The sequence below is a fragment of the Phoca vitulina genome, unplaced genomic scaffold, assembly GCF_004348235.1.
Source record: "Phoca vitulina isolate PV1807 unplaced genomic scaffold, GSC_HSeal_1.0 scaffold14, whole genome shotgun sequence".
Lineage (NCBI taxonomy): Eukaryota > Metazoa > Chordata > Mammalia > Carnivora > Phocidae > Phoca > Phoca vitulina.
Genome location: NW_022589717.1, coordinates 20,336,915 through 20,349,057, shown reverse-complemented (window position 1 = coordinate 20,349,057; position 12,143 = coordinate 20,336,915). Strand labels below are relative to the sequence as shown.

The 12,143-nt window shown below is 40.8% G+C and overlaps 1 protein-coding gene and 1 long non-coding RNA gene across 2 annotated transcripts in view; one reads left to right on the top strand and one right to left on the bottom strand.

The window, feature by feature from the left end:
* GAB1 (GRB2 associated binding protein 1) overlaps positions 1 to 12,143 on the bottom strand; it is a 124,270-nt gene that overhangs the window by 68,207 nt on the left and 43,920 nt on the right.
* LOC116637487 overlaps positions 3,321 to 12,143 on the top strand; it is a 38,903-nt gene continuing 30,080 nt past the window's right edge. The window contains exon 1 of the long non-coding RNA XR_004300490.1: positions 3,321 to 9,199. This is a non-coding gene — a long non-coding RNA (uncharacterized LOC116637487). The remainder of the gene's footprint in view (positions 9,200 to 12,143) is intronic.

The following is a 12,143-nucleotide window of genomic DNA, read 5'->3' as shown; positions in this document are numbered from 1 at the left end:
GTGCTGACGGGCCTGGTTCGTGGCTTTCATCCGCGAATTCCTGCACTGCTTCCCCAAGGTGGGTCCACCAACCCCTGCATGCCATGTCTCCCACTTCCTTGGTTTATTCCTCATTTTGTTACATCCAAATCCTGAGAAAGGGCATATGGAAGGAATGCTTACAGGAAACAGCAGAGCACAGTGGTTACTGTTTCATAATTTACTTTTACTTGAAAGAACAGTTTTAAAAATAATATTTGTTACGCTATTCTCTTAGAATAAAGGGAACAATAATATTTAAAAGCCCTTTCAAACATTTTTGGGGGTTGAGTTGCAAATAAAGGCCTTAACCCCCTAACTCATGGGCATCTAATAATCTTACTGTTCACCATTTAAGTTACAATAATATTAACCCATGAAAACATGGATTTCATGTTCAAGTTCCCTTTTATGTACTGAAAAACTGTGTATCTGTTGAACAGAATTCATTCAAAATCTAAAATATTCTTCTTAGCACAAAAACATCTAAAATGATATCAACTGGTAACCCTATGTAAGTCTGGAGAGGATTATTTCAGTGGAATAATGAGTAACTATATTCAATTTATTCTTCCGTTCACTCATCCAAAAGTATTTATTGAGCACCTATATGTGCCACTGTTCTGGCTACTGGAGGAATGGCAATAACTCAAGAAACAAAATTTCACGTAGCTCAGCAAACTCAATTTCCGGTAGAGGAAGACAAAAGCAAGCAAACAAGCAGGACTGGTTTTAGAATTCTACAATTGCTAGACAGGAAAACTAAAGTTGATCTGAAAGTCCTAATCTCATGTAAATAGTGCAAAGGATGTGTGGAATTGTTAGGATACTCTCACAGAAAGTAGTTTAGCACACCAAGCCACCACTACTCTTAACACAGTCCCACCGGGCAGTGACAATTATCAAGCTCTTAGGATCAGATCCTGGAGTGCGGGCTTGAAAGCTCTGCAATCTTGTCTTCTCAAAGGTCTCCATCAGCTAATAAGATGAGGTAACCCATGTTAGGCTTCCCGGTGTAATCTCCACGCAAGGCCATTACTTCAGTCCCCTGACATCATCCAATACCAGTCCTGGAACACTAATCTCCCGAGTCCGATAGCCATAAACAGAGTAAACAACTCGAGTGAAAAAGGAGGAAAAAGAAAGAGTGAATTAACCTTCATTATATGTTTTTTTCTGTTTAACAGTTTCCACATTTTGTAAATAACAAAGTTTGCTCTTACCCTACCTGAGAGAAAACAAGGCAATAAATAAAGAGGTATTAGAGAAGACGAAGAAAAGTATTCAGAAATCCAACAAATGTTGTATGGTGATAAGGCAAGTGGCTAAAGATAATAAAACTACTGGGCCTAAAAAATAAATACACAAAATACGAGGATTTTTTTATATATGACAGGTTTCCTGAGGGAACATACCTTACATACGTGTGTTCAGTAAGCATTACTTGACTTGATGCTGAAAATTTATTTCTGCAAAGGAAACATAATCAAACAAAAGGAGACATATTTTCCTTCAAATGGGAGCAATTAAACTGGACACACAGAATAACTGAGGTGGGGTCCCTAGGGAAGTAGGAATGTTAAAACTGGCCATCCTGCAGAAACCCCCACCTTCCTTTTCATCTAAATGTTTCTCCTCTTCTGCTGACTACCTCTCTTATTCTTGTTTCTTTTTCTTTCTCTTTTTAACCATTATCCTCTCTTCCATGTCTCTCATCCATTTTATTTCTTCTTACACTTAGTCATATACACATCAAAGAATTTGTTTGCAAATTTAAGTGCCTGTCACATTTAACGTCCTTTTCTTAACTTAAAAACAGGTATCTTTATTATTTTTTATGCTTTCAATCTTTTTTTTTTACATTTGAGTTTAGGTCTTTTTTTTTAAAGATTTTATTTATTTGTCAGAGAGAGAGCACAGCAGAGGGAGAAACAGGCTCCACACTGAGCAGGGAGCCCGATGCTCATTATCGGGATGGGATCCTGGGTCATGGGATCATGACCTGAGCCGAAGGCAGACGCTTAACCAACTGAGCCACCCAAGCATCCTGAGTATAGGTCATCTTGACTTCTTTTTTCAACAAAGCAGGCACTATTAAAAAGAAAATTCTTGATGCAGAAGACAGAAAATGATCTTTGATAATTTGGACATTCATCACTTGAAAGAAAAGACTACTTCATATCATCTCTAAAGACTGTCCACCACCACTATAGTAATAATAATAATTAACATTATTTGAATACTAAATACCAGGCATTGTTTTAAGTACTTTATACATTAACATAGTCTTCACCACAATCCTATGAGGTATGCACTGTAATTATTCCCATTTACAGATGAGAAAAAAAGTCACAGAGAGATTGAGTCACTTGCCCCAGGTCATACTAGAAGTAGTAAAGTTAGGACTTGAACCAATGCAACCTGGTCCCAGAGCCCAAGTCCTTACCCATTGTTATACTACCTGTCTATGACAGGGGGCGGCAAACATTTTTGTAAAGGGCCAGCTAGTAAATATTGTAGACCATGCAGGCTACACGTGGCATCTATCTCATTGTTTTTCTTCTTCCTCTCTTTAAACAATCTTTTTTTTTTTTAATTTTTTATTTATTTATTTAAGACACAGAGATACACAGAGAGAGAGAGAGAGAGCATGAGCAGGGGGAGAGGCAGAGGGAGAGGGAGAAGCAGGCTCCTTGCTGAGCCAGGAGCCTGACATGGGGGCTCGATCCCAGGACCGTGAGATCATGACCTGAGCCGAAGGCAGATGCTTAACCATCTGAGCCACCCAGGTGCCCCAAAACAATCTTTTAAAAATGTAAAAAACCTTCTCACACATAATCAGGGGTACAGGTTGTAGTATGCTAACTCCTGGGCTATGATTTTTTATTTTCTGTGAGCCAGTGTACTACTTTTTATTTAGACAAATTCAGACAGAAGCAAAGGTGAAAGATTCCAGATAGGTAGCTTACAATCCATAGTCCATGAATGCCCAAGAGCTATCAATTGTGGGTTGCCACTGGAACAGTAAAGGTAAAGAAAATGCAAACATCAAAATCAAAGAATTGCAGGTGATTTGTGGACACACACAAGGACATATGAGCCAGGTACTATTATCACTAATGGGAATTAATAAACAAAAATTTGAGGGGCGCCTGGGTGGCTCAGTCGGTTAAGCGGCTGCCTTCGGCTCAGGTCATGATCCCAGGGTACTGGGATCGAGCCCCGCATCGGGCTCCCTGCTCGGCGGAGAGCCTGCTTCTCCCTCTCCCTCTGTCTGCCGCTCTGCCTACTTGTGCTCTCTCTCTCTGTTAAATAAATAAAAATCTTAAAAAAAAAAACAAAAACAAAAACAAAAATTTGAGTGAGCTTCAACACCCTAGTATTTCACAAGTAGAAAACCCTGGATGTTTCTCTTCCTTACTTTATCTGCTGGGCAGAACTACTTTTATAATCTGCTCATCGATGTCATCTGCATGTTTTCAAAGTCCCTCATAAATGCAAATCCATTGTTGCATTATCAAAAGATTCATTACCTTCAATGTCAGAAACTAAAGAAGAGTAGCTAATTAACTATTAGCTCAAGCCCCCTAAAGAACTTGGAAATCCTAAGAATATAAACTTCATCAATTGATATCCCTCCAGGTCTTCTGGCAAGGTCCCACTTACATGAAATATTAACGTGTCATCACCACTTACCACTCTCTTAAGATTTCAGAATTTTCTACATGTTTCTTTTAGCCCCCATACAATTTACCACAGCTTTTCTTAAAAAAAAAAAAAAAAAAGCAAAAGCTCTATTTCAACAATGAAGTAATCATTTTAATAAATGCAATCAGAAAGTAGGAATTTAAGCACTTTATTTTGGCTTTTGACTCTACCAAGTCAAACAGGTAAATCTACAAATCCCACCTCTTAGGAAACTTATTCCTTAGAGATAAACATTTAGATAAAATTTGGTTCAGGGTATTACTGTTAATTATTTTGCCATTTTGGTGGGGGGGGGGATAAAAATTGAAAAACAGATTCACTTCTACTTTCTTTCCTATCAGCTTTGGACCATCTGTTTAAAGTGACTGCAACTATTTTTAGCAGTTCGGCAATGGGTTACTTACAAAAACAAAAACAGATGCCTGCTCTTTAAGATGACCCCGTTATCAAACATATGAACATTACTTGCAGACAAGAGTCCAAAGCAAGTTACACGGCAAGGCTAAAAATGCAGATTTAAAAAAATATACTACAGAGCAACTCGGGACATGATTTCATTCCTTCTAATTGTTTCTTAGCAATTGCTAAATACACACGAATACATTAAGTGGAGGAGGTCACATTTATAAGGTTTTAAAAACATTTGCTGTAATACTAGGTCTTTACCCCTAACTTGGCTGTCCTTAAGAATTTGTACATTTCTTCTGTTGAGAAAAGTTGCTTACTTAATAGTTAATTTTTACCTGAAGCACTTTCTACTCAATGCAGGAACTTGCGCATTTTATCTTTGTTTTTTCTTTGACAACAGTGACAAGTCAGAGATAATCTCAATGAATATTTATGTAAGTGTTTCTTAACACAGTACCAAGTATACCCTTTAAAGAGAAAAATCAAAGATGGACTGTGCAAATCCCCTCTTCCCTGCCTTCTTTTCTGTGCTTTGAAATAACTACCTTGCTCCTAGAAAAAGTTTCGTTAGAAGCTGGTGTACTTTGTCCTTGCCAGGTCAGATAAAGGGTTAACTTTAATTTACAGATCAGGCCTTTTTCCTAGTGGCTGGTTGAGAGGAAGGAGAAGCACAGCTAAATCAGCATTCACTCCTTTATCATAGTCCCACCGCTTTTGCTTTTTAATCCACCCTTTTCTACCCTCCAAGGCCTTTTGATCCACCCTCAAGGCTTACCAGGATTTGAGGTTCAATACTTAAAGGACCCCTCCCCCAAAACAACTAACATCTTATGGGACAAAAAATTCTGCTGCAGCAGGTCTTTGATCCCTATTCCCCTTGAACAAGAATATTTAAATGCTTCCTTAAAATGTTATTTTTTAATAAATAAATAATGGTTGCATTTATTAAGCACTGTGATGCAGACTCTGAGTTGCTCACCCAAATCTGCTCTTCTATTCTTTCACAGTGAATGAGTTTTAACTGGGTACAGGGCTATCCAGGTAGAAATGACACCTCTTAGCCTCCCCGGCAGCTGGATGTGACCAGGTGACAATTCTCCCCCGTGGAGTGAATGGCACGGATGTGTACCATTTCTGGGTCTGGGCTTAAATGCACTGAGCATGATGTCTCCACACTCCCCACACCCCTCTCCCCCACCAACTTCAAGCTGGGACACAAAACATGCCCATGACCTTGCCTTAACCATGCAGATGGACTCTGTGACGTTGGGGGCAGTGGAGTAGCAAGGCCGAAAGAACCTGGCTCCCTGCACTTCTACAAGGAGCATGACTGCCTGGCAAAGAGCCTGGAAGGCTTACCTGGTTATGTGAGCAATAAATAAAGTCTTATCTCTTTTAATTCACTATATATTGGGGTCTCTGTTCCAGCAGCATAGGCTTTACCACAATTGGTGCAAACACTCCATGTAGCTCTGTTCTGAGTGCTTTACATGAATCATCTCATTAATGAGCCTTTGAGGAAAGTACTATTATTATTCCCATTTTCCAGCTGAAGAAATACAGACGTAGAGGGTTGAGTGACTTTTCCAAGGGCAAAGAGTAGGAAGGACGGTGCAATGGTCAACTGCAGATCTGTATGACGCAAAGTTCAGATGCCCAACAGTATTTCTTAAAAGGAAACTACTAATCACTGTTCAAGTATCTCACTCTGAGATTTTTCTTCTGTTACCTCTTATATACCTAGAGTAGAAATATTATGAGCTCAAAATTAAGGAATATAAATTATATTTGGCTTGTTCATAAATGCCTTTCATTTACAACATTGAAGATTTAAATTTTATAAAACCCCAAAACTTCAAAGGAATCACATAGCAGGCCAAGCTGAAACAGCCTTCTAGTTGAAACTTTTTACTCCATTTTCAAAGTTCTATCATGTTACACACAAAACCCAGATCTGTACCTCAGTTCAGTGCTGTTAAGTCACAGGACTAATTCAAAACACTCTTTTTGGCTGTGCTTAATATTGTGTTTGTTATGAAAGGGCCCATGAAACACTTACACAACACTGGGGTTTTCCTTTCAGTAATATGAGGCCACACACCTTCAACCTTCACTCCTCCCAAACTTTTTAGACAAAAACCAGGAGAGTTACCAGGGATGTATGTATTGGAGAGGTTTGACAGGGGAAAGGGATGAGGCGGACTTTGTCTTTATATTTCACCTCTTAAAAAAATCATTTTTTTTAAGAATCCATTTAATCTTCTAGAAAGGTCTGACAATTAAGTGCCAGAGCCCATTTATTTATTCATTCAATAAATATGCACTGAACACATACCGTTTGTTGAGTCCATACCAGACACTGGACAAAGAACAGTAAAGGAGAATCATAGGAGACAGAGGTAACATCGGGACTTTCTCATAATGGTAACGGTTTTTTACCTTAACTTAAGCTTGTGTGAAAATTCCAGAATAAACTGTCTTACATTCTAATAACTGCAAATGCATAACCCGTAAGAAAAGAAAACGCTTCTTTCCCTCCTTTGCTGCCTCCGTCAGAAGGGCTGCGAGTACCGTGTACTTATGTTTCCAGCATCGGCTCCTGCACTCGCAGGGGAAGCCTTGCCACTCTGTCTAGGTAGTACCCTTCCTTCTAAGCCTTCACAAGGTCTGAAGACACACTGGAAATGCATCCTTATCCATCTGCTTCCCAACATGGCCGCCAACCTCACTAGGTTTTAATTAACAGGAGATGAGTTCTTTGCCAGCGTAAGCAAGTATTTCATTATTTAGACTGGTCTCCTCATTCTAGGTTTGGTTAAAAAGACAGAAGAAGAAAAGAGAGTTGCCAGTCATTTCTATAAAAATAAAAGCTCTTTTACATGTGATTACCAACTGTGGAAAGACAAAGCTGTGAAAATACTACTTTCTCTGATTATTACGGGTGTGATTTTGGAGGGATCTTCCATGTGGTCAGGTACCTCTCCAGTGGGAAGGTTGAGAAAATGCCGCAATCCTCCACTGGGAGTGGCCTACTTGGCTTTCCTGCGGGTGGCCCATCTCCTGCACTCAGGGGGTTCTGCACACATGCTCCTCCTTATGCCTCACAAAAGCATTGTCTGATTTCTGGCTCAGCCTTGGCTTTCCAAGGAACTGTTTTAAAACTTCCAAATATGACTGCATTCAAATACGGCTGCAGGTCTTAAAAAAACACTTTAAAAAAATATAGTGTTCTTTCAATAAAAACTAGCTAAAAAATGGCTCTGGGTTTTTTAAGATCTTAAGTGGCACTCATTTTGAATGCAATTATCAGAGCTCTATTTTCATTTGCACCGAAGTTCCTCCAGGTAGTAAGTGCCAGTTTTTAGTGAGAGGCATTAATTTGTAGATGGCACTGTTTGTAAACAGTGTCGCTGTAACACTGGCCAACTGATGCTTCACATTGTGTCTGAGGGCTGTGCCTTGTGGTGGCAGGGACCAGGGTCAGCCATATTCCTTGGGGGGTCTGGGCCAAGGCTGGGAAGGGAAATCAGCTGGGTCCAGGAGAGGCTGGGCTGGGAGTGAGGCAAGGGCTCCCTTCTTCCCTGCAAGCCTGCTGCTGCTGCCTGAGCCTCAAGGCCACCTCCCACTGAGGCCTTCTCTGGTCTCCATGCCAAGGGGATGCCCCAACGTGGGGCTCGGGGCTCAATCCCAGGACCCTGGGATCATGACCTGAGCTGAAGGCAGATACTTAAACGACTGAGCCACCCAGGTGCCCCGATAATGCTCTAAAGATGGAATCTCACTTTAGTAACCAACCTTTTGTATCCTCCCCCTTCACCTCCACCAAATCACTCCATGCTGACACTCCTTAAATCGTTCCTTAAACACTGCTTCTGAATACCAACCCACTGCCCTGGGGGTCACTAGTCTTCAGAAGAACCGAGGCCTGACTCTGAATTTCCAAGGCAGTGACTCACCCTGCTTACCAGGCCCCTTACTGTGGTAGGGATACCAGTTGCTCCCCTAATACTCATTTCCTCTTGTCAGCGAGCCCTCTTGCTCAGCTATAGACCCCAAGAGTTATTTCTAATGGCACTTTCTTGAAGCACTGACAGTTGGTGGAACATTCCAACCACCGGTCCAGAAAAGCCCTGACAGCAACAGAATGCCTAGAAGACCACACCCCACGTAGCCCCTTCCCTGAACCTCTTCCAATAGAACTCCAGGTGTCCATCTTACAGGTGGGAAGGTCAATGAAGGCTTGAGCCTGCCACTTCCCTTGGCTGCCAGCACCAGAAGCAAATTTCCCCTTTCTCTTTTCCAAACCCTCATCTCTTGAGTTATTGGCTTTTCTTGCTGACAAGTTTATCCGAGTTTGTTCAGCAAAAGTGTTGGCAAGCCCAGCCAGGTGCCACGCTTTCAATTTGTCCAGCCCCCTTGGGATTCCCTGGGAATGAGCAGTTGGCTGGGGCAGTGTGCCAGGGCTTACCTGTTTCCTGAGTTAGTGGCTATGAAAGATGGCTCAGTAGCACCCTTTTTCCATAGTAAGCCAGCAAACTTCTTCTATAAAGGGCCAGATAATAACTTCCTTAGCTTTGCAGGCAATATGGTATCTGGCACAACTACTTAACTCTTCCATTGTAGTGTGAAAGCAGCCACAAACAATTCATAAGCAAATGGGAGTGGCTGTGTTCCAATATGATTTTATTTACAATGACAGGTGGCTAGCTGATCTGACGCTCAGATCATTGTTTGCTGACCCCTGTTCTATAATAACAGAAGCTTTCAGAGTGGCTGACTTGCTAAAGATGATGTTTTCCAGCCTCCTTTACAGCTAGCTGTGGTCATGTGACTCTGTTCTGGCTAATAGGATATGAGTGAAAATGATCTGTACAACTTCTAGATCAGCCCCCTTCTCTTAGGCTGAAAAGAGATCATGGTGAGTCAGTCATCTTTGACTATGAAGATGGGGCAGCACCCTTGGGATGGCAGAGAAACAAGAGGGAAGGAGTCTGTCTAGTGAAGTACCATAACTAGTCCTGGACCTGTATGCACCGTGTTGTCTATTCTAAGATGGAATCATAAGGTAAGAACCCCCCCAAACCTTTTAGCCTACTAAGCCACCATATTCTGGTACATCTTTTTATAAAGCTTTGCATTTTCAGGTTTAGCTCAAGTGTGCAAGGCTGTATTCTGAAGGGGAAATGTCTTTGTTGTAGGGCTATCGAATGATGACAAACCCACACACCGGTGAGATGACCCTGCACGAATCTGTCATCATCACAGGAACTAATATCAAGTGAAAGCTTATTCTGTGGCATGCACTTATACAAGCTCTCACTTATCTTGAAGCAGTTATTATGATGGTCATGTTTACAGATGAGGTTCAGAGACATTAACAAATATGCCCAAAGTCATACTGCTCCTAAGTAACTGCTCAGATATGTAAACTTGGGGACACATGACTCTCAAACATACACTTTCCCACAAATCAACTCCCCTGTGTCAAGGACAAGCCACAGTAGTCAATTCTAGGGTGATATTTAGAGATGGCTCTGTGATTCCAGGTTTCAATTTTCAAACTGAAAAGCACCACTAAGATCCACTGAATGACAGCTCCGTTTGGTTTAATTACTACTCCCCTTAGAGAGCCAACTAAAGCAAAATGACACAAATTTAATGACTTACCCAGGTTCCTTTGAAAGGCTCTGAGAACGCCAGAATGTGGATTTTATGAGACAGCCATGGGGGCTGCCAACTTGGTCTCAGCCACCACCACCACCTCCTCCCCCACTGCCCATTACAAGTTAGCTGCCTGGACACCTGCTACCCCAGGCTGAACGGAGCCTGCAAAACAGTTTCAAACTATGCCAGCAGAGGGGAAGATTTTCTTTTCTCTCCAGGAAAGGGTGAGCAATGCCACCGACATGTGCTGTTGACCCTCCTCTGCCAGGTGTAGCATCCGTCTCTGCTGGGGGCTTGGCACCCATCGCGGGGACCATCTGGCTCCACTTCCCTGACCACACGGCCTTTCCCGTCCTGTCCGGCCTGCAGGCTCAAGGAAAGTCGAGTTCACCCCAACACGAAAGCACAGCCAGCGGCACCAGCTGTTCATGGCAGATGAACCCAAGATTCAGTTGCAAAAAATCTTAACCTTATCTCTTCAAATTTGAAGGGACGAACTGTTTCAAAACTAGTTTGACTTTTTTAATAAGTTGATTTTTTAAAACTTTACTTGTTTAATCAGCTATGAATGGCTAATTAAAAATTAATTATTATAATTAATTGTTACTATACCAAGGATTATGTAGTTAAAGAAAATGTTGTGTTACAGAAATGTCATGAAGAAGAGGTAAGTCTATCTTGAGTAAAGGCACAAAATTAACATGTTCTCAATTACTTTTTAAGCCAATTATTTTTAAAATAGGAAGTAAGACCTTACCCCCAAAATGGACTTTATATTTGGCACATCTTTAAGTACTTCCAGAGCCAAACAGATGCCAAATCATATAGCCATTGAAAATCATATTTTCAAAGAATATTTTGGAATGTGGAAAATGTTCTCACATATATTGCTATGCCAAAAAAAAGCAGGTTTCAAAAAGGCTTACAGACATTCTTATAAAAGAATAACTATGTATCTATATAATTATACATAGTAAATTAGTCTGGAAGTAAATACCTCAACATTTTAACAGCAGTTTTTCTCTGAGTGGTAAAATTGCAAGTGGTTTTTATTTTCTTCTCAGCATTCTCAAAATCTTCTAGAACATATCATAAAAGGACACATTTTTAAAAGAACTAGAAAGATTATCATGACACCAAAGGCACAGCTTTCTCCTGTGTTCTGTGAAGATGCAGAATGTGGTTTGGGGAACAGGGCAAGTTATTTTATGGCCAAATCCACAGATATAAAAGTCTCAGAAACTGAACCTGGGTAGCTCAGTCGGTTGAGTGTCTGCCTTCGGCTCAGGTCATGATCCTGGAGTCCCGGGACAGAGTCCCACATCGGGCTCCCTGCTCAGCGGGGAGTCTGCTTCTCCCTCTGACCCTCCCCCCTCTCGTGCTTTCTCTCTCTCAAATAAAATAAAATCTTTAAAAAAAAAAAAAAAGTCTCAGAAACTGACATATTATACAACACACCAAGTGTTGATGTTTCAATACTGGACATTTCAAGAAGAACAGAGGGGTACCATAACATATGGAGCGAGCCACTCGGGAAAGGGTCCAGACTCATTACAACACAACAGCTATTCTCCACATTTCATCCTCACTAAATCGACATTAAAAATGGAACGAGGAGTGTGTGTAGCACTCAAACATCTGTGACCTATCATTATGGAAGAACAATATTTCCAGGAATTCTAATTCACAATTACTGCTTTCAATTTGAGAAAACAACCGTCAAATTAAAAAGAAATACGTGCATGTCACAATTCAGCAGTAGCTAAAATCAACTAGAAATCAGTTTCTATTTCACAATGGGAGTTACTAAAACCTTAGACAATCCCCACAATTAGGAAACAAAAGTTAGGATAAAGTCTAAAATCGTAAAATGTATCTCCTACCCCAAGTCACAAGGCACAACAGGGTCTGAGGCAACCTCTCTGTCTGCAGATAATGAGAAAAAAAAAAAAAACCTTAAAGGCTCAAGCTCACAAATCACTGCCCCAAGTTACACACTAATGGTCATATGATCCTCCAAGCGCTGCCTCTCAGACAAACAGTCTCTTCTTTTGTAAAGCCAACAAGATCACCGAAAAGGCCTAAACTAACCAAACTCCTTTACTTTTTAAATGATGGAGCCTCTTAACAAAGGAAAACAGGACTTTGAAAGAAATATTGCAGGAAAAGGTGAAGGTAGGGAGTTTCAGGAAAATGTCTGATAAAATTCCATCGCTTTTCTAAAACAACAAAAACATAGTCTCCCGAGCCTCAAATACAAAAGCAGAGCAGAAGACAAAAATGTGTTCCCAAATTACACCGTTCCTGAGAAAAACAACACTTTCACTTGCTTTTTCTGTAAATAT